Source organism: Dendrobates tinctorius, unplaced genomic scaffold (genome assembly GCF_039654945.1).
Source record: "Dendrobates tinctorius isolate UK_male_01 unplaced genomic scaffold, ASM3965494v1 ptg000129l, whole genome shotgun sequence".
In the NCBI taxonomy this organism is placed as follows: domain Eukaryota; kingdom Metazoa; phylum Chordata; class Amphibia; order Anura; family Dendrobatidae; genus Dendrobates; species Dendrobates tinctorius.
The window spans coordinates 5,401,661-5,424,694 of NW_027361797.1; positions in this window are offsets into that span (position 1 = coordinate 5,401,661).

Here is a 23,034-nt window from a genome sequence, read left to right on the forward strand (position 1 = left end):
GCAATTCATGAATTTCTTTGATTGATAAAGCAGTTTTTTTCTTCGAGTCAGCACGATTACAGGGATACCTCATTTATATCATTTTTTTTATATTTTGGCGCTTTTATACAATAAAAACTATTTTATAAAAAAAATAATTGTTTTTGAATCGCTTTATTCTGCGAGCTATAGCTTTTTTATTTTTTCGCTGATGATGCTGTATGGCAGCTCATTTTTTGCGGATAACGTTTTCAGTGGTACCTTTTTATATATATCCGTCTTTTTGAACACGTGTTATTCCTCTTTTTGATAGTCAAATGCCAGAAAGAGGTTAAATGTTCTTTTGCATACTTCTGATGTTTAATTGTATGGTGAGGACGGACACAGGAGAGGTTTTCTTCTGATGACTCTTTTATGAAGGCCATATTTGTGTAGGTGTCTCTAAACAGTAGAAAAATTTACCATATCTCCACAGTCAGCTAAATCATTCAGATGGTCTTTTGCAGTCAAGCTGGCTTTTTGTTTTGCCTCTCTAGCAATCATACGAGCAGTTTTCACTGTAATTTTCCTTTGTCTTCAAGATCTTATATTGACCTACACTGTTCCTGGTAATTGCCATTACTAAATTTTTAAATTTAATTTCCAACTGAGGAAATGGCAACTTTAAAATGCTTTGCTATCTTCATGTAGCCCTCTCCTGCTTTGTTGGCCTCCACCACTTTCATTTTAAGAGTGGTAGGCAGGTACTTAGAAGAACCCATGTCTACAGTTTTTTGGCACAAGGTTGAAGAGGAGGCTGGGTTTTATAAAGCTGGGAAATTTGCATCACCAGGCCTTTCCTAACAATTATAGTGATCCCTATAACCCTAGCAGGATAATTAAGGCTGAAATCTTGGTCAGTTAACTGAGAAAACAAATCTCCAAGGGTGCCCAAGCTTTTCCAGCAACCCATTTTCCTTTTTGTAATTTATAAAACTTAATAAATGACAATACATATGTTTTTTCCCCTAAAATACAAAGGAAATGTGTCATCTTTAACTTTGGCCCTTTTAGAGATCATTTCATCTTCAACTTGCTTAACAGTTCACAATAAAAGTAATTTTGACCTGGGATGCCCAAACTTTTGATTTTTTTTATGCCAGGGCTTGCATTCATTTCCCACCCCTAGAGCTCACCATTATTTGATTGTCCTCTCAAATTTTGAATAATGAAGCATTACATTGAAGGTATATCTTAAAATGTCACTAGATACATGTCAATTTTGAGAGGATGTTTTCTTCTTTTGCCGCTATTATTAAGAGAACATGTTCCCTTGTTCTTGTGTGAAACTCCTGAGATTTCAGGGCAATATACTTCAGATAGCAGGGCAAGATGCTTGGTTTAATATGCCTTTGGTACTGCAGGTACTTGTATATGTCAAGGATGGGACACCGGAAGCGTCACTCAAAGTCCCACTGCTGCCACCAATTTGTTAAAGATCACAGCCAGGGGGGTCATATCTCAGATCCACCCACTGTTACCTTTGGAATGAATAACTGCTTCCTATCATCTGGACAATTATATAATTGACCAATGATCAGTGGAGGAGGCCACAGGCTGTTTCCACTGATTGGCTAGTTATCAGGAAACTAACAGTGAGCGTATGGTATATTTACCTCCGATTTCAATGCATGGAATATATGTACAGTATATACCCCGATACAGTCACTGGTAACTCCATGATAACCCAGAATGCTTGCTGCCACCAACAGCTGACTGGAGGCCGGGTTCTGGTAGCGTATGGCTTCAGGGTGTGGGTTACACAACAAAAGGAACAGAACTATTAATTAAATATTATATTATATTTAATACAAACAATAGGTAGTGTTTATAAAAAAAATATACAAAAGATTATAGAAAGGGGATAAAACAATACAGCATATACAAATACAGAAAATAAAATGGATTAAGAAAAGACTTATTATGCCAATCACAGAGATGATTCAACTTAGTGGATGGAAGCAATCTAATTGAAACATCTGGTCACGGAATCAAGCCTATACTGGTATGTATCTTCCTCAGCATTGAACACAGTTCATAATTTGTCTTGTCCTTTTATCGGTACCTGAGTTACACCCACAGTCCCCCACCCCGTGATTACCTTGCATGGTCCAGGTTGTGGGATGTCTTCAGCCCTTCAGGATTTTATGAAATTCCCAACTTATGCAATAATTTCACTCATGATGATTGCAGAAGTTCAAGTGCGCCACCAAATTTTTTTTAGCAGGAGAGTTTACTTTTTCCCAGAGACCAAACATGACATGGCTTTTGTAAGTTATCTGGCCACTATGGATATGGGGCTTATTGGTTGGTGTTGCGAGTTATGAAAAAACATGCACCTTCTTCACTGATTAGCCCTAAAGCCAAAAATGTATGTGCCATCACCAACGGATCTAAACAAACTCCAATATTCAAAACTCTCTTTCGGAGACAGCTGTCTATTGTAAATGTATAACATTTCCTCTAAGAGAACCCAGTTGTCATTTAAATTCACTTTCTAAGACAGGCTCTTCAATGGCTTTATTTGTGTGTTAACACAGGAACTTTTGTTCCAACTCTCTGAAAAGACCCTTTCCTGTCTTAACCATTTGTCCAATGTATATACCTCTGTCTCATGTAGAAAAGACATTCTCAATGAGACTTCATGGGTACTTTATTTACAAAAGGGCCTGCCTGCATGTTAATATGTTAATTAGGATGGTTCACTTCACACTGTACACAACTTCCTACTCCTTTATGTCCATTGTAGTTGTCTAAATTTAGGAGATTGATACTGTAAGCTATTTGCTTTGTCACTGGAAATCTGTGTGAGAGGGGAGGGGCTTATAGATTTTAATATTTTCTATGACAGTATTAGTGATTTTACATTTTTTCTTGATTAGTGATTAGTCTTTCAATGTTCAGACAAGCAAGATATCCTCCACAGGGTTTACATTCCCACGCAGGATTGGACTGGCTTGATGAGGTATCAAGGAAATCCCAGCTGGGCCCTTGGCTGTGGGAAGCAGAGGAAGAGACAAAGAACTCTGTGGTTTTTAGGGTGGCAGGATGAAAGATATGGTGGCAGGATGAAAGATATATGGGCAGGATTGGAGACAAGGTGGCAGGATGAAAGATATGGGGGCAGGATTGGAGAATGGTGGAAGGATGAAAGTTATTGGGGCAGCATTGGAGACATAATGGCAGGATGAAAGATATGGGGGCAGGATAGGAGACATGGTGGCAGAATGAAAGTTATTGGGGCAGCATTGGAGACATGATGGCAGGATAAAAGATATGGGGGCAGAATTGGAGACATGGTGGCAGGATGAAAGATATGGGGGCAGGATTGGAGGCACAGGGAGCAGGATTGGAGACACAGGAGGCATGAATGGAGACACAGGGGGCATGATTGGAGACATGGTGCGGGATGGAGACAGATGGGGAAGGATGGAGACAGATCGGGAAGGATGGAGACTGGATGGGCAGGATGGACACAGATGGGGCAGAATGGAGACAGATGGGGCAAGATCATGGGACAGGATGTAGACAGATGGTGCAGGTTCATGGTACAGAATCATGTTAAAGATGGGCAGGATCATGGGACAGATGGGGCAGGATAATGGGACAGATGGAGAAGGATAATGGGACAGATGGGGCAGGACAATGGGACAGTTGTGGCAGGATCATGGGACAGATGGGGTAGGATGGGGAGATGATATGGGGCAGAATGGAAACTCATGAGGGCAGGATGGGAGAACATATGGCTGGAACGAGGAATGAGACACACGGGGGCCAGGATGGGGGATATTATTACCATAGGGGCTAATTAAGGGATATTATTACTGCAGTGATGTATTTATTTAATTTTTTCAGTGTACTGTTTTAAATGGAGAAGCGGTCCTGTTACTGTGCAGAGTGATACTATGTTGCCTTTTTTTCTTCATTTGGTGTAGTTTAGAAGTTGGGAAAAAATAAGTAATGAGTTCTGAAAGCGGTGCTCTAGATTACTGTGTTATTTCCTGCAGAGATGAGCCCTGGCTGGAAGAAGTGATGTCAATTTGTGCTGGATGAAGATGAAAGACTTCACCTAGTGGCATCACTGGTGAGTCAGTGTGTTACCTATACACTGATACTATACTCTGTATACTATATACAGCTGTCCTGTGTACAATGTCACCAGTGATCATTGTATTACCTTTACACTAACACTGCATACAAAGTACAGATCTCCTGTGTATAATGGCACATATGGTGATATTAGTATTGTGTTTTTTTATTACTGATCAGTATTGTAGTATTTAGTCAAAAAGTGGTGGTAATATGTTGTCCGGCCATGATGTGGTAGTATTTGTTCCTTGTATGTGGTATTATTGGTCACCATGTGGTGGTAATATGTGGTCTGGTCATTGTGTGGCAGTATTTGTCCCTTGCACAGTTGTGGTCAAAAGTATTGACACCCCTGCAATTTTGTCAGATAATACTCAGTTTCTTCCTGAAAATGATTGCAAACACAAATTCTTTGGTATTATTATCTTCATTTAATTTGTCTTAAATGAAAAAAACACAAAAGAGAATGAAGCAAAAAGCAAAACATTGATCATTTCACACAAAACTCCAAAAATGGGCCAGACAAAAGTATTGGCATTCTCAGCCTAATACTTGGTTGCACAACCTTTAGCCAAAATAACTGTGACCAACCGCTTCTGGTAACCATCAATGAGTTTCTTACAATGCTCTGCTGGAATTTTAGACCATTCTTCTTTGGCAAACTGCTCCAGGTCCCTGATATTTGAAGGGTACCTTCTCCAAACTGCCATTTTTAGATCTCTCCACAGGTGTTCTATGGGATTCAGGTCTGGACTCAATGCTGGCCACCTTAGAAGTCTCCAGTGCTTTCTCTCAAACCATTTTCTAGTGCTTTTTGAAGTGTATTTTGGGTCATTGTCCTGCTGGAAGACCCATGACCTCTGAGGGAGACCCAGCTTTCTCACACTGGGCCCTACATTATGCTGCAAAATTTGTTGGTAGTCTTCAGACTTCATAATGCCATGCACACGGTCAAGCAGTCCAGTGCCAGAGGCAGCAAAGCAACCCCAAAACATCAGGGAACCTCCACCATGTTTGACTTTAGGGACCGTGTTCTTTTCTTTGAATGCCTCTTTTTTTCTCCTGTAAACTCTATGTTGATGCATTTGCCCAAAAAGCTCTACTTTTGTCTCATCTGACCAGAGAACATTCTTCCAAAACGTTTTAGGCGTTTTCAGGTAAATTTTGGCAAACTCCAGCCTGGCTTTTTTATGTCTCGGGGTAAGAAGTGGGGTCTTCCTGGGTCTCCTACCATACAGTCCCTTTTCATTCAGATGCCGATGGATATTACGGGTTGACACTGTTGTACCCTCGGACTGCAGGAAAGCTTGAACTTGTTTGGATGTTAGTCGAGGTTCTTTATCCAACATCCGCACAATCTTGCGTTGAAATCTCTTGTCAATTTTTCTTTTCCATCCACATCTAGGGAGGTTAGCCACAGTGCCATGGGCTTTAAACTTCTTGATGACACTGCGCATGGTAGACACAGGAACATTCAAGCCTTTGGAGATAGACTTGTAGCCTTGAGATTGCTCATGCTTCCTCACAAGTTGGTTTCTCAAGTCCTCAGACAGTTCTTTGGTCTTCTTTCTTTTCTCCATGCTCAATGTGGTATACACAAGGACACAGGACAGAAGTTGAGTCAACTTTAATCCATGTCAACTGGCTGCAAGTGTGATTTAGTTATTGCCAACACCTGTTAGGTGCCACAGGTAAGTTACAGGTGCTGTTAATTACACAAATTAGAGAAGCATCACATGATTTTTCGAACAGTGCCAATACTTTTGTCCACCCTCTTTTTTTATGTTTGGTGTGGAATTATATCCAATTTGGCTTTAGGACAATTTTTTTTGTGTTTTTTCATTTAAGACAAATTAAATGAAGATAATAATACCAAAGAATTTGTGTTTGCAATCATTTTCAGGAAGAAACTGAGTATTATCTGACAGAATTGCAGGGTTGTCAATACTTTTGGCCACAACGGTATGTGATATTATTCGGTAACTGTAGTTTTAATATGTGGTTTGGACATGGTGTGGCAGAATTTGTTCTTTGTATGAGGTATTATAGGTCACTATGTGGTGGTAATATGGTGTCTGGTCCTGGTACGGTGGTATTTGTCCCTTGTGTGTGATATTATTGCATATTTTAGCATGTTTAATAGATTATAGTAGAGTAGGGCCTGGCCAAAAGAGTCTGCCATGTCGTGGTGGCAGCTTAAAAAATCTTTTGGCCAAAACAAAGGCTGCTGGTTATATGTGTGATCTGGTAATGGGAACTGTTAATATGTGATTGGTGAGAAGTGGAGTTTTTCCAAGAGAGAGCAGTGGGGCTGTGGACAGTTTGAGGGGTGGAGGCGGGGCTGGGGTTGGAGCCTGGGTGGAGTCTCAAGGGGGACCTGAAAATTTTACCAGTATGGGGACCCGGAATTCCTAGGGCAGCCCTGTGTACATGCACACTATACACTATATACTGTGTGCAGAGCTCCTTTGTATAATGTCACCAGTGATCACTGTATTACCTGTACACTATAAACTATATACAAAGCTCCTGTGTATAATGTCACTGGTGATCCCTGTATTACCTTTCCACTGACACTATATACAGAGTTCCTCTGTATGATGTCACTGGTGATCAATGTATTACCTGTACACTGACACTATATACTGAGATGCTGTATAGAATGTCACTGGCGATCACTGTATTACCTGTACACTGACACTATATACAGAGCTCCTGTGTATAATGACACTGGTGATACCTGTATTACCTGTACACTGACACTATATACAGAGCTTCTATGTATGTAACTGGTGATCACTGTATTACCAGTACACTGACACTATATACCAAGCTCATGTATATAATGTCAATAGTGGTCACTGTATTACCTGTACACTGACACCATATACAGAGCTACTTGAATAATGTCACTGGTGATCACTGTATTAGCAGTATACTGACACTATAAACAGAGCTCCTGTGTATAATGTCACTGGTGATGACTGTATTATCTGTACACTGACACTATATACAGAGCTCCTGTGTATAATGCCATTGGTGATCACTGTATCACTGACACTATATACTGAGCTCCTGCATATAATGTCACTGGTGTTGATAACAGTGCTAGTATTGTGGTTTGTATTCATGACATGAGGGTAATCGTGATTCAGGTGAGCTCGAACGCCCACACTACCCATGGACAAACACCACCCACCAGTTATTTCAGAAAACACATTCCCCATTAAATACACCAAACAATTAATGGATTTAATGGCCACAGCAGCCTTTTATTAACAAGTATTACAAACATTTATTTAACATTTCCAAGCCAAACAATTTTTTACCCTAGGAGGTGGTCCTTGAAGCCCCAAAGTTTTAAAGCCACCATTTCTCATAAAGTTCCACCTTGGCCCCAGGTTGAGTCTTACCCCCAGCCGTTCAACATCAGCTCGGAGGCATACCGTAGTCAACCCTGCCAAACTGAACCCATGACGGGTCCCCAGTTTATCCATCCATTCCACGGGATTAATTCACCCCGTACACTTAAATTCCCCCACTGGGAGTCCAGGACCTGTTAAGATCCCCCCACCAATTCACCATTCCACAGATCCACCAACGTCGAGGACCTCCCCCCACGCCCTGCTGCCATGACAAAAATAAAACAATATAAATTTAGAGTCTTTCCTGTATCCTCGCCTAATCCAGGAAACAACCAACTCAAACAGAATAAGTAAAATTACCCTTGAACGACAATGACCTACTAATCCCGCTCCCCTAACCCCATACATAACAGAATTAAACACACGGGGGCACCACTGACATTAATGGGGATCCAACCAGACCTATAAAAAATTGATGCTGATTAAAGAGAGAGAGAAAAGGAATAGGCCACATAATGGGGATCATCCAACATAAGATTTAGCAAAAATTTGTAACAATCTTTATATAGACGAAGCCACAATCGGTGGCGACACGCGTCGGGTATCAGGACGTTCGGGCTCCACTCCACTTCTGATTGGAAACTAGTGCATAACCAAACTAAGTTTGAGCATTGCCTTCCCTTTATGCGGTTATTTTTTAGCCAATACCACTTTATTTCAATGCGCTTGGTCAAACATGATAGTCTGAGCAGTTGTTAGGGAAATACATGCACTTCTAAGGGATTTGAACAATAACATTGCATTAGCGTGTTATATAGGCCAGATACTGTTTGTGGGCTTTTTGTGCAATTTCTCACAGGTAAATTAGATCATATATATTTATTATAATTGGCTGATATATGGTTTATACCATCTCTTCCTGTGTATATAGCATATGTGGCTTTAATATTGTTTTATTTTTCTGCTATCAATTGCCAATATTTGTATTTTTGGTGTGTGCATTTATTTATGAATGTGAGCCAGTTTACATGCAAAAACCCTTTATACTGTGGTATGCTATCTACATAAATATTTGGTCTGTTATTGAGATGTTTTACTGTGGAGGTGAAGTTATGAGGGTTTGGTTCTATTGTGAACCTAGATGTTCAAGTCACATGTGTGACTAACTTTTAATGTTTTTAGCAATTGGGTGTTTAGTTGTTTGTGTCTAAATAAAGATTGTTGCAAATTTTTGCTTAATCTTATGCTGGGTGATCCCCATTATGAGGCCTATTCCTTTTCACTCTCTCTTTAATCATAACCCCATACATAAAGGGCGGGTGGGTGGGAGCTTCTTCATTCCAGCAGGGGTACCTAAAATGGCTCCCAGACTAAGATGGCCGGAACTTATATACTGGTCCACTAACCCCCCTTCTTGTGTCCAACCCCTTTCCCAGTTTAACCCCTCCTCTCCCCTATACCCGGCCGGAACAAAAACACTCCCATCTCCACAGTCACAACTCCTAAAATGATTTACCCCTCGCCAGCTCAAATCCTATAAGCTCCCCCATTCCCACTATACCCTGTCATGTCAGCCTCCCGGTGAGGCCAGGGGCCCCGTACGGCTTCTCTTGATCAGTATTGTAGTATTCGGTCACTATGTGGTGGTAATTTGTGGTCTGGTCACGGTGTGGCAGTATTTCTCCTTGTACGTGGTATTATTTCATCCCTATATGCTCGTAATATGTCATATTATTCGGTCACTATATGGTCTGATCACGGTTTGACGTATTTGTTCCTTGTTAGTGATATTATTTGGTCACTATGTGGTGCTAATGAGTAATCTGACCATGGTGTAGCTGTATTTGTCCCTTGTATGTGGTATTATTCAGTCACTATGTGATGCTAATGAGTGATCTGATCATGGTGTGGCTGTATTTGATCCTTGTACTGTATGTGATATTATTCTGTGACTATGTGATCCAGTCATGGTGTGGTTGTATTTGTCCCTTGTATGTAGCATTATTTGGTCACTATGTGGTCTGGTCATGGTGTGGCTGTATTTGTTCCTTGAATGTGGTATTATTCAGTCACTATGTGGTCTGGTCATGGTGTGGTGGTATTTCTTCTCTGTATGTGGTATTATTGGTGTTGGTATTGTGGATTTTGATGTGTATGGTGGTCATTTGTTCTCTATGATATTAATTAGAAGATTCTTTATTTATATTTGAGATTAAATACTTGGATCACAGCATCAGAGACGCAGTTATAGGTTCTCCTTTGAAAAAAATTTAATCATCTCTCCACAGGATAAGCGATAATGTAATGATTGGTGGAGTCTGACTACTTGCACCCAATCAGCAAAATGTGGAACTTTTCATCCCCAGACTGGAAAGGCGTGTACAACTTGATCATTGATCAATTCATTCCCTTAGCGGTTGCACTTGTTTTTTCTGGAAGCCCCAAAGAGAATGAATGTAGCTGTGGTCAGACAACCCACCTGCCACTCCATTTTAAAATGGGGATAAGTGTCCTATCAACGATAAAACTTCCTCATTCTTCCAATCGGTGCAGTATCTAATGGTTAATCAAAAAATTTTTGGCACTCAACTCGTTGCAAAGATGAAGAATTTTTATTTGCAGTCACAAATATAGACGTTTCGGCTGTATCAACTAGCCTTCATCAGTAAACAAGACTGCTCCTATCTCTATAATTTTCTGGACATTATATTGTATGACCAATAGTAAATTAGGTGCTATTGGAGGTGATACCATCCACCATGTAAGAACTGGTATATAAACCTGTAGATTTCAATGAGAAGGGGTAGTAGAGAAATATTCCAAACGAGATCATATACAGGATTATTAGATCTGTGACTTTGAAAAGCTCCAAAGGTTGCACCAACCAGAAGTTGGCATAAACATCCTATGGCTATGCCTGAAGGGAATTGTCCCAAAGGGGATTACTTGTGGGATTGTTAAATCCTGTGACTCATAGAAAACCCCAATTTCACACTGTAAGAACAGCAGCTGGCTGTAGTTTCAAATGTCTGTCTGTAGGGACAGTGAGGGGTTAAAACTGAGTACTCATGGAACTCTTGCAGACTAACGAAGCCAGCTTGCTTACTGTTGGTGGGTGGCAGCAGGACCTGTGTGAACACGGCATCCACCACTGGTGTGGCAGGTCATACAATATAATGTCCAGAAAATTATAGAGATAGGAGCAGTCTTGTTTGCTGATGAAGGCTAGTTGATACAGCCGAAACGTCTATATTTGTGACTGCAAATAAAAATTCTTCATCTTTGCAACGAGTTGAGTGCCAAAAATTTTTTGATTATTCTATACTGGTGTGGGAACCTTCTTTTGTGCATCGACACAGCTGTGCCACGTTATACTATTGATTGTATCTATTGGTTAGACCTAAGTGATTAGGTTGGACCTAAGTGATTAACTATCCTGTGGAGCCCAGGGATCACTGAACCACATTAATGTAAACTACCGTAATTATACATCCCAGTTATGGGGGCACACAGTAGATGTGCAGTAGCTGTCTGTGTTTTACAGTCAATGGTCCACTATAATCAGGATAAAAACTGACAGATATTTGCACATAGCTGTAGGGTGGGCCCCTAGGATCCATTCCCCCCTGTGGACCCCAGACACCCCTGTCCGACCCTGTCCCCATGGTATATCTCTTAGACCAAAGATGTTTGAGGATTTTTCCCACATGATCACTATACCAGGGTATCGCTCAGATTTTTAGATCTTCTAAATGTTATACTCTAAGTTTTTGGTAAGTAGGTACTCAAAATACGGTCCCAACAAAGAATTTTGAAATGTTTAATAAGTACTTTATGTACCTCATCTGATCTTGAATTAAATATAGAAAAGAATCTCACAGTTTCCTGTTGTTCTTTTAGGCTGTGAATAAAATCGTTCTGTTCTCTTCGCTCATATATAACCTTTATAGATACTTGTCTCATGGTAAACTCTTGCTCTAAATCTCTTCTTCAGATCATTGGCCTGTTTTTCAATAAGAGTAAAGTAGGAACAAATTCTATTGTCACTTAGAATTTGCCTGTGGGTATGTTGTTGACAATTTGTTTTGAATGTGTTGATTTTTCATGTAAGATATAAATGACTGATGTTGCCTTTCTGTGTACGTTGGAATGTATGATCCCACTCTTAACAATTTAGAATAGAATATCCAAGAAGCCAATGCTCGTCTGTCCAATTTTATATGTCAACTTAATATTTATGTTAATGCAATTAAGAGCCTTCATAAAGACTACCCGGCCAATTCAAATTAATATAATCAATGCTCCTGGCCAATAGATTATCAACTTCCACCATTGATGTAGAATATGCCTGGAAGACTTGTTCCTCCAAAGGCCGCATGAAAAGGTTGGCGTAGGCTGATGTGCAAAAGGTTCTCATGGCTGTTCCCTGGAGCTGTAGGCAGAGGGTCTTCCAGAAAAATTGAAAAATATGGGTGAGAATAAATTCAAAGAATTGAAGAATGAACTAATATAAACAAGACAGAGAGGTCGTACAGTACAATATATACAAATTCCAACAGTTCTTACATTTGCTGTTCTTCCGGTTTAGCTGCAACTGTTACTATAACTACAACAAGAGACACAGAGAGACAGAGAAACTGTCTTCTAGCCAATGTTTTATCTCACTCTCAGTGCTGGATTCACAATTAGTGTGCTCAATACCACACTATAATGTCCCTTCTGTTGATACCAGTTGTGCATGAACATGAGTCCCTATGTATACTGTGCATGTGATACATGAAAATTGGAATTAAACTGGTGAAAAATCCAGGATGCAAGTCATATAATGGGCAGAAATGGCATTATCCATCATGTCCACACTTGACAGCTTATGCAGGAAAATCAAATAAAATTACCATAATGCATTAAAATTATAATTTTATTGCAATTGCAATCAAAGTAGTTAAAGAAAAGCACAAAAAATCAAACATCTAATTGGGACCTAATTAAATCGACACCCTTTACTATATACAACAACTTTAATAGAACAATATTAAAAAGTGTGGATTTTTTGTCAAGTAGGGGTAGGTTACAGAAATGAACAATAGGTGTACTGGCCTTAATTTTGACTTAATAGTAACCCTTGTCGTGAAGGTTGGCACCCTAAGAAACGATTTGGCACCCCCACTCAAAGACGGCTCGCCCTCAGTGACCCTATTTGACCCTGCAAAGAGGTACTACCACAGTGACTAAATAACAATAAACAGGTATATGTGACCAGTAAGTAATACAAAAGAAAACCTTAAAAATTATGACAATGTACATAAGGAAATAATTGTGCCAGAGACACAATATAATTGTCAATACTGTCCTATCAATTACTCAATTAGAAATAGTTCACATACATCTCATCAGATATATAGTGAACTTCTCTACAGTTTGGGAGAATGCCCTCATGGAAAATTGCTGTCTGGTATACCCTTCCCCTGACGAACCCCTGGAATCGGAGTGGGGAAACGCCTTGGGATAGAGATTAGTACATTTTCAATAAGTACCTCACAGACATCATTTATATGTCTCCTATGGGCTATTAGCTACTATTTGTGATCATGATCCTGTGTCTTTATATATTTCCCATGGACTATTAGTTATGACTTATGATTATGTCCATCTATTTTATTGTACACTAGCTGAAGAGCCCGGCGCTGCCCGGGCATAGTAACTAACTACGGTTAGTTATAACAAATTATAATGATTATATCTATATATAAAGCTGAGTGTAGAGCCTCGCCCACTCCGCATAGCCACATTCACAATAATATCCCACATCATCCCATCAGCCAGAGCTACCCGACTACTACCCCTAATATCCCACATCATCCCATCAGTCATAGCCACCTGACAACTACCACTAATATCCCACATCATCCTGTCACATCCGCCTACAACTACCCCTAATATACCACATCATCCTGTCAGCCAGAGCTACCGGACAACTACCACTAATATCCCACCTCATCCCGTCAGCCTGGGGTCAGAACCAGAGCGCTGAGTGGAACGGTCCTAACTTCCATACCGGGGATCCCTTTATGAGAGGCCTGGTGTCAGAACCAGAGCGCTGAGTGGATTTGCCCTGACTTCCATACCAATGATCCGTTTCAAAGAACCCTGGGTTCAGAATCAGAGCGCTGAGGGATTTGCCCTAACTTTCATACCGGAGATCCCTTTAAGAAAGGCCTGGGGTCAGTACCAAAATGCTGAGTGGATTTGCCCTATCTTGTATACCATTGATCCATGGGAGGGGGTGATTCATTTCTGTCATGTGGTCTATGCTCCTTTATGGGGGGAAGACAATGGCTGGGAGCTTATGTTGCCAGGGATGCTAGATTTCTCCCACCATGTCAGTGTCTGCTGAGGTGTTGTCAAGTGGAAAAACTTGCTTACAGCAACCAATCACAGCTCAGCTACTTTTAACCAGCTCTGGTGAAATGAGAGATGCTTAGTGATTGGTTGCAAGGAAAACTGTTGTTCATAGCAACCAATCACAGCTCAGCTTCCGTTGAACAGCTCTGGTGAAATGAAAGATGCTTCATTATTGGTGTCACGGCTCCCGTCGCATGCTCTGATACTTACCTCCCAGCGCCGCAGCCTCTCTCCCTCCTCCGTCGGCGACGGCGTCCTCCTCTGACCGGCCCACGGCCTGTGACATCACTGCGAGTCCTGCCCATGCGCCATAGGCCCGCCTGTTCTTATACTTCGGTGGTGCCCTGACCTGGTAGCACCGCCGGACAAATGGGGGCAGATCCTCGGGTATATCAGGCAGCCCTCCCATAATGGAGGCGCCTGATCATTGATGTCTTATCAGCTCTAGGCCCCCGTGCCTTTGCCCTGTGCTCGGCTCCTAGGTCCACTCCAGGAAACCCGTCTTGCCTAGCGTTACGCTAACAATTGGTTGGTGATACACACATACATACATTCATTTTTTATATAGAGAGATATCCTAGGACATGTATTTACTCTTTGGAATCACTGGGGAGGGCTATGTCAGATTGTCTCTAAATATGACAATTGGGAAAACTTGAATGTGCATATCTCAGAGCATGCTTATTTTTTGTGACTGTCCTAGGCAATTTGGGCTTGTGCAATATACCTTTTTACATTTCCTGAGGATTACACAGGATCATAGTCCAGACATCACGGGATCTACTTATGTATGAAAAATGCTAACAATACTATCTATTCTGATGAGGTCTATGTGAACTATTAATTAATCATTGGCATGTGATTTACTTTTCTGTGTCATGGACATGACTATCTCCTTTTATGCGTTGTCATAGTAGCTTTAGGTTACCAATTGGGCTATTTGTGGTCACATAAACCAATTTGTTGCGCATTTGCTCTTGTGGTGCATTTTCTTTGTACTCTATAACAGGGTTATTGAGGGCGACCCAACTTTGAGCGGGAACGCCATATCGATATATAGGGTGCCAGCCTCCGCAGCTAGATAGGGATCCTATCAGGCCAAAATTAGGGTCAGTATTCCAGTTGTCAATATTTGTGACTGACCCTGTTTGACAGACTAAACGCCTCTTGTGTCTGTTATATCCAAAGTGCCCATAATATTAACTATTTATTTGAAAAGGTGACTGTGAACTATTTCTAATTAAGTATTTCATAAGACAGTATTGGCAATTGTATAGTTTCTTTGATACAATTATTTCTGTATATACTGTGGTGCAGTGACCGCTGTGTCCGCTAGGGGGCGCTGTGTGGATGTCCCAGGACAGCCGTATAAGCATTTCCATTACCCTGATAGGTGTAGGGTACTGAAAGACCATAATGATCAGCAGAGGTACTGCTGAGTAGTACGTTCCGTTACAATGTGTCAGGGAAGCCTGTGTGTGGTTGGGTGCAATAGGACCTTGGGTGAGGTCATAGCCATGTGATCACCTGTGGGTGTGGTTATGGACCATATAAGGTACCTGAGGTCTGGTCACATGGGGTCAATGCTGGGACCTGATTGGTCCAGTTTGGAAGGTCCCGTGAGGAGAAGGATCTCCTCACTAACAGCACGTGTGGACGCTGTGACAAATGGCGATGTGTGCCTGACCGTTCCCAGGGAGAGGGAAGGAACGTTTGCAGTGTAAAGCAGCATGCAAGGTAACCCGGAGATGGGACTGCTACTGAGGGACTGTATAGCCTGCTGGCTAGATGAAGCACAGCCTGTGTGACTAGGAGGGCTATAGGGGAGCAGAGCTCCAGTGTGAAGATACCCTACTGTCTGCTATAAGACTGTTGCATGTTACTGCTGGAGGTTTATGAAGGAAGAATAAACCTCATGGACTATGATTTGTTGGAAAATCCTGTGCCGGATGTGTTTTTGATCGCTGCAAGCGAGTGTCCCCCAACCCTGAATGACAGCGCTACCTCACAATACATTTTCATAGTTTTTAAGGTTTTCTTTTGGATTACTTACTGGTCATGTATTCTTGTTTGTTGTTATTTAATCACTGTTGTGCTGCATCTTTGCAGGGTCAACTAGGGTCACTGAGGGTGAACTGAAGTTGTGTGGGGGTACCACGTTGTATCTTTGTGTGCCAAGCTCCGTGGCAAGGTAGAAATTAGGGCCAGTATCCCTATTGCTCATTTCTGACCTACATGTGCTTGTCAAATAAGCCATGCTTTTTTAATATTATTTGATTAAAGTTCTTGTATATAGTAGGTGGATCTGTTTTTAGTGTTCTTAACCAATGCAATTCACTTTGTAGATATCACTTTAGTTTGACAATAAATAATACTTTTGTAATTGATTTTAAACAATAGGGTCGAGCCTTTTAAGGCTTGGTTTGACAAGGCGAACTTCCTGATGTCCGCCAAACCATTAGCCGAACTTATCCGAAACCCTTGAATTCAATGGGAGGCAAAACCAAAATCATAGACAACACCTTCAGTGGGACAAAAGCTGACAAAACAGCTCAAAATAGGGGCAGACACCAGGAAAAGTGGCATCAATTTGCCCAGAGTACAAATAGTTTAATTGCACAAGACGGAAGTATGGGACAGCGCCAGGGACATGGCTTGGACCAGCATTTCTAGCTTAGGCCTCTTTCACACTTCCGTTTTTGACAATCAGTCAAGATCCGCCAATTTTGAAAAAAAACGGATCCGCCATTTTTCCCCATTGACTTTTATTATTGGTGGATCCTGACTGATTGCCATCCGTTTTTTTTGAGGATCCGCCACAATGTTAGTGTGAATTAATATCTCTCTCTCTCTCTCTGTCTCTCCGGCCAGAGAACGGATCCGCTTGTCTGCCTTTTTGGCGGATTTTAACTGATGCAAATAACTGAAGTGTGAAAGAGGCCTTAAACATTGATCAGTAACAGGTGGATGAGTGACATGTGAAGGCCTGGTTCTCTGATGTCCCTGCCAAATTCTGGCAACACACATGAAGGAGACCCAACTTCGAGTCCAAACATTTCCAAATATTAGGGGCAGATAACAGGAAAAGTGATATCAATTGAACCACATTAGAAATTTTATAATGATGCAGCAGTTAGGCATTGGCCAGCATCAATAGCTTTGAATTTAAGTTAAAATTAAGAGGTGGGTGAGGGACTGGTGTAGGCTTTTCTGATGAGCCACACTCAGGTGGCACAAATATCCAGGTGGCACAAATATCAGTTTCATAGACTACTATTCTTAGAAACATTTAGGGACAGTAGCACAGGAAATTGACTGAAAGTAAGTACAAGCCTGCCGGTCTTGGAGCCTACCGCTATAGGTAACACACATGAAGGTGATCCAACTTGCAGTCAAACATTTCCAAAAATTAGGTGCAGACAGCAGAAAAATGGCATTAACTGACCAACAGTAGAAATTTTATAATGGCACAACATGGAAGGATGAAACAGGGCATTTCTAGCTTGGAAAATTGATCAGTAAGAGGTGGATGAGTGAAAGGTGTAGATCCCTTCCACTATAGGCAACCCACCTGTTGGAGAACCAACTTGGAGTCTCCACATTTCATAAAATTCTTAGCACACAACACTAAAGTGGCATCAATTTCCCTAGAGTAGAAATAGTATAAAGGCGCCCTGAGACCTCTGACACTACAAGCAACACCAAACAAAGAGACCTGAATAAGAGTCTCCATTTACCCAAAATTTGGCTTATAATGTCTCAGGAGGAAGCAAAAGGAGGAAAAATATGAGGAATATTAGCAGCTTTAATAGAAAAGACAAATTGTTAATGTAACAGAGGTGAACACACCTTCTGATTGTTGCACCACCAAGGCACTTGTTAGCATCATCAGCAGAAGAAACAGCAGCCACAGAAGCCACGACAGGTGTCACAGACTGCAATAATGTGAGATCAATGCAGCACACTGAAAACTACACCATCTCCTAATCTGTCCAGTCTGCGACTAGGCTGCAAAAGTCATTGTAGGTCCATAACTTGTTCATTTTGATGAAAAGTTAAGTGGTCTACACTTTCAGGGGACAGCCGGATATGCTTATCCATCAGGACACCACCAGCAGTGCTGAAGACATGTTCTGAGAGAACATGACATAAACCTCCAAGACATGACTGACAAGCTCAGGCAAATCTTCCATTTTTGAAGACCAAAATGCCAAAGGGGTCCAAACCCCACCTGATGACATCGATATAGAAATACTCCTGCACCATCCTTTTTAATCATTCACTATGTGTCAGAATTGTACTCTGCTCTACTGCATGGAATGGTGATGGGGTGATGTAAAAAATTTGTGAACCGACACACAGAAATTGCCTCTGCCACTTACACTGCTGCTAATGCTAATGTTTTTTGCGCTGAGGAGTCAACATTCCCTGGGTTGGAAGTCTACAACTGCAAGGCACACTGTTTGCCTCACTGTGGTCTTGGGGAAAGCCACACTTAAGATTGTCTACAATGGTGTTTTGATACTCCAGCATGTGTGCGCCCCTTTCCTGTGGAGAAAAATCTGACAAAATTTACTATTGTACAATGGATCTAACATAGTGGAAATCCAGCACCATTTCTAATTCTAACAATATGGGCATTATGTTGCAAATAGTGCAGCAAGAAGGCGCTCATGTGTCGGGTGCTTCCATGAGGTCCAAGTCCACGGTGTGATGCTGACCGGGTAACACTCAAGCATTCTTCCTCCTTCCTCTCCTTGCCAACGATGGACAACAGAGAGGGGATTATTAACCTTTTCATCTCCTGACTAGTGTTGAGCATTCCGATACCGCAAGTATCGGGTATTGGCCGATATTCACTGTATCGGAATTCCGATACTGATTTCCGATACTTTAAGCATATCGAATACCGGAATCGGAAGTTCCCATAATGCTATGAGCCAGTTTGATTTGATTCAGTCAATGACAATCCTCAGAAGTGTGGGCACATCCTGTTAGGCATGTAGGCATGTTAACTAATGGCATGGCTGTGATTGGCTGCTGAAATGATGTCATGACGCACTATAAAAGCCGCCACCGCCATTTCGGGTTCACTCTGCTGTGAATTCAGTTAGGGACAGGCTGCTGTTCAAGACTGTGAGGGACAGTTAGAGATAGCGATTTTCACAATCATAGTGTGCTTTACCCAGGCTACATAATCCACCACTGTAGTTTTCTTTTGCCTTGCAGCAGTGTTCACAGCTGTCTGCAAGGTCTGTGTGAGTGCAGCTCACGCTGAGTAGTGTGTCCTGCAGCCACGTCTGGTTGTAGGCCACTCAGCGTGTCACTGCCTCATACATATTTTTCTTTTTTTGCTGCTCATTTTTCATTCTCCTATTAGTGTGCATCCATCCGTATCCATATACGTTGGTTGCAAACACTATAGGAGTAGACAGCGAAACCTCTCTGTAGCCTTTCAGTGCTAGTGCCCAGTTTACTGCACTGTTCACGGCTGTCTGAGAGGTCTCTGTGTGTGAGTGCAGCTCATGCTTAGTAGTGTGTCCTGCAGCTACGTCTGGTTGTAGGCCGCTCAGCATGCATCACTGCCTCACACATATTTTTCTTTTATTGCAGCTCATTTTTTATTATCCTATTAGTGTGCATCCATCCGTATCCATATACGTTGGTTGCAAACACTATAGGAATAGACAGCGGAGCCTCTCTGTAGCCTTTCAGTGCTAGTGCCCAGTTTACTGCACTGTTCATGGCTGTCTGAGAGGTCTCTGTGCGTGAGTGCAGCTCACGCTGTAGTGTGTCCTACAGCTACGTCTGGTTGTAGGCCGCTCAGCGTGCGTCACTGCCTCACACATATTTTCCTTTCATAGCAGCTCATTTTTCATTCTCCTATTAGTGTGCATCCATCTGTATCCATCTACATTGGTTGGTTGCAAACACTATATAGGAGTAGATAGAGGAGCCTTTTTTCTGGCTTGTGCCCTTCAGCTGCAGCCAGATTAGTATTACCCTTTTTTTTGGAGCCTCATCTTTTGCATTGTAGGTTACCTTCCTGCATTGCAATAGCTCCAAAAAGATTGTGATACTATCGCTTTCAAATCTTTGGTCACATCCTTTTTGAAAAAAAAAAATAAATAAATAAAGTTCACCAAACACTCCATTTGACAGTTGTGTAGGCCACATTAGCTCATATTAAAGTGTAGTCCACACACACACTTCATAAAATTAGTGTCTCTTATACCTGTTACCAGCTGTTCAGGAATAAGCACACTAAGCCCCCCCTTTGTACTTTTCTGCCTATCATTATCAGTCTACCAAGATGAAGAAGGCAGGGAGTAAGGCACGTGGGCGTGGGCATAGAGTTTCAGCAGGGACAGGACGCGGGGATTCTGCATGGAGAGGACGTGGGGATTCTGCAGGGAGAGGACGTGGGGATTCTGTGCCTGCTGCGGGCACCAGTGAGTCAGCATCCCCCAGTTTTAGCAGGCAACAGTCCTTTATGCGCAGCTTTGTAGGACCTCGCCGTACCCCACTGCTGCAGGAGGAACAAATTGAAGCCGTTGTCGGATGGATGGCAGCTAACACATCAACTTCAATGACTTCCACGTCCTCTCAGGGCCAGAGCACTGAAGAGCAACCATCTGTCTCTTCACCACCTGCCAAAGTGCCCAGGCAGTCAGAGAGACCTGGACAGGAGCCATCACAGTCTCTACTTCTGTTCTCTGAATCTGTTGGCTTGGAAAGAGGGGGCCAGCCAAGCAGCATTCAAGAATATGAAGAAGAGGGAGTATGCAGTGATGCACAACTTCTTTGTGCCTCTGAATCTGAAGAGGCGGGTGGGCCAGTGCCTATGGTCAGCACACCTCAGTACGCATCAGATGATGACGAGAGTCAGGTGCCACTTTCTGGTGCTGGCAAAACAACCCAGGAGTAGCAGGTGTTTGAAGAGGGGAGTGAAGATGATGAGGTCTTTGACCCATCATGGCGTGAGGAACAGGAAGGTGGTGGGAGCAGCTCAGAGGAAGAGATTCCCCGAACGGCAAAAACAGGAGGGAGAGGGAGGGGGCAGACTTGGTTGCCTGTAGCCTCCACTTCTGTACCCGTTAGGAGCATTCCTCTTCCAAAAGCCAAAACGGGCGCTCCCAAGACTTGCAGTGCGTGGTCCCTTTTTGACACACTTGCAGATGACATTTGCTTTGTCAAATGCAAGCTGTGTCATCAGAAAGTCAAAAGAGGGAAAAATGTCAGCAACTTCAATACCACAAATATGTGGAAACATGTGCGGACAAAGCACGAGCTGGAGTTACACAGACACACTGAAGACGTAGGCCATTGTACTGCACCACCTACCACCTCTTCAGCTCGTGTTGGGGCCTCTTCCTCCAGCTCACACACAGCTGGTTCGGCTTCCTCACATGATCGCCAAAGAAGAACCTCTAGCACTGTTGTCCAGAGACCCAGTGACATTCCACCCACAACAACACGTTCCCAGTCATCCTCACACTCCTAGGCCACTCTACAGCCATCGGTAGCACAGGCATGGGATAAAAGGCGGCCATACTCGGCAAACCATCCCTGAGCACAGGCTCTGAATGCTGGCATTGCCAAACTACTGGCCCTTGAAATGCTCTCATTCAGGATGGTGGAGACTGACACCTTCTGGAACTTCATGGCATTGGCAGTCCCACAATACACCATGCCCAGCCGCTTTTATTTCAGCAGGAAAGCCGTCCCTGCCCTGCAAAATCATGTGGAGGGAAAAGTAAAGCATGCGCTACTAAACGCCGTCAGTAGCAAGGTCCACCTGACCACCGATGCGTGGACCAGTAAACATGGACAGAGACGATACCTTTCCCTCACTGCCCATTGGGTCAATGTTGTGGAGCCGGGTACAGATCTGGAGAGTGGCGCTGTACGTGTTCTTCCAACTCCACGGATTGCAGGAATCCAGTCTGTACACATTGACTTTTCCTCCTACTCAAGTTCCTCAGAAGCAGCGCTGCAGGAGCCTGTTACGACCGATATGAGCACAGCCGTAGCCAAATGTCAACAGGCCGTACTGAAATTAATTTCATTGGGGAATCGAAGCCACACAGCACAGGAGCTCTGGAATGCCATCAAGCAGGAGAGCGATGTGTGGTTTCTGCCAGCGAATCTCCAGCCAGGCTTGGTAGTGTGTGACAATGGCCGAAATCTGGTGGCAGCTCCGGGTCTAGGCAACATCACTCACATCCCATGTCTGGCACATGTGCTGAACTTGGTCATGCAGAGCTTTCTGAAGGACTATCCGGATCTTGATGCACTGCTGCACAAGGTCTGCATAGAGTGCGCTTACTTGCGGCGTTCCAGCACGGCAAGATCGCGTCTTGCTGCTCTGCAGCGCCGATTACGCCTTCCGGAACATCGCATCATATGTGACCTACCCACCAGATGGAATTCAACGTTACATATGTTGGAGCTGTTGTGTGAGCAGCAGGCAGCAGCAATGGAGTACCAGCTGCAAGTCGCACTGTGCGCCGGTCACACTTCAGCACCACTGAGTGGGCCTCTATGAAGGACATCTGCCTCGTTTTGCGTGCCTTCGATGTTTCCACGCAGATGGCGAGTGCAGATAATGCACTAGTCAGCATCACTATCCCCCTTATCTGCCTGCTTCAAAAAACACTGCAAGCACTAAGGGAGGAGGTTTTGAAAGAGGTGGAGGATGAGGAGTCACAAATGCCATCTACTTCTGGACAGTCTGCGCTACGTGGTTCCTCACAAAGGCCTAGGCAGGGGACACTTTGTGAGGAGGATGAGGAGGAGTCAATGGAGGAGGAAGACATCTCTCCAGAGGAGGGAGGTACCCAATGCTCTAGTTAGTATGTAGAGCGAGGGTGGGGTGATGTAGAGCAGGTAGAGATGATGACTCAAGCAGGGGACAGCGTTTCTTTGGCAGTTGGGAGTCTGCAGCACATGGTTGATTTCATGCTGCAGTGCCTGAGAAACGACCGCGGCATCGCCCACATTCTCAACACGGCTGATTATTTGGTGTACACCCTCCTTGACCCTCGCTACTGGGACAACTTACAAAGCCTCATACCACCGTTGAACCGGGAGCATAAAATGCGGGAGTACCAAGACACACTGGTGCAGTCCATCATGTTCTCCATTCCACCCGACAGCA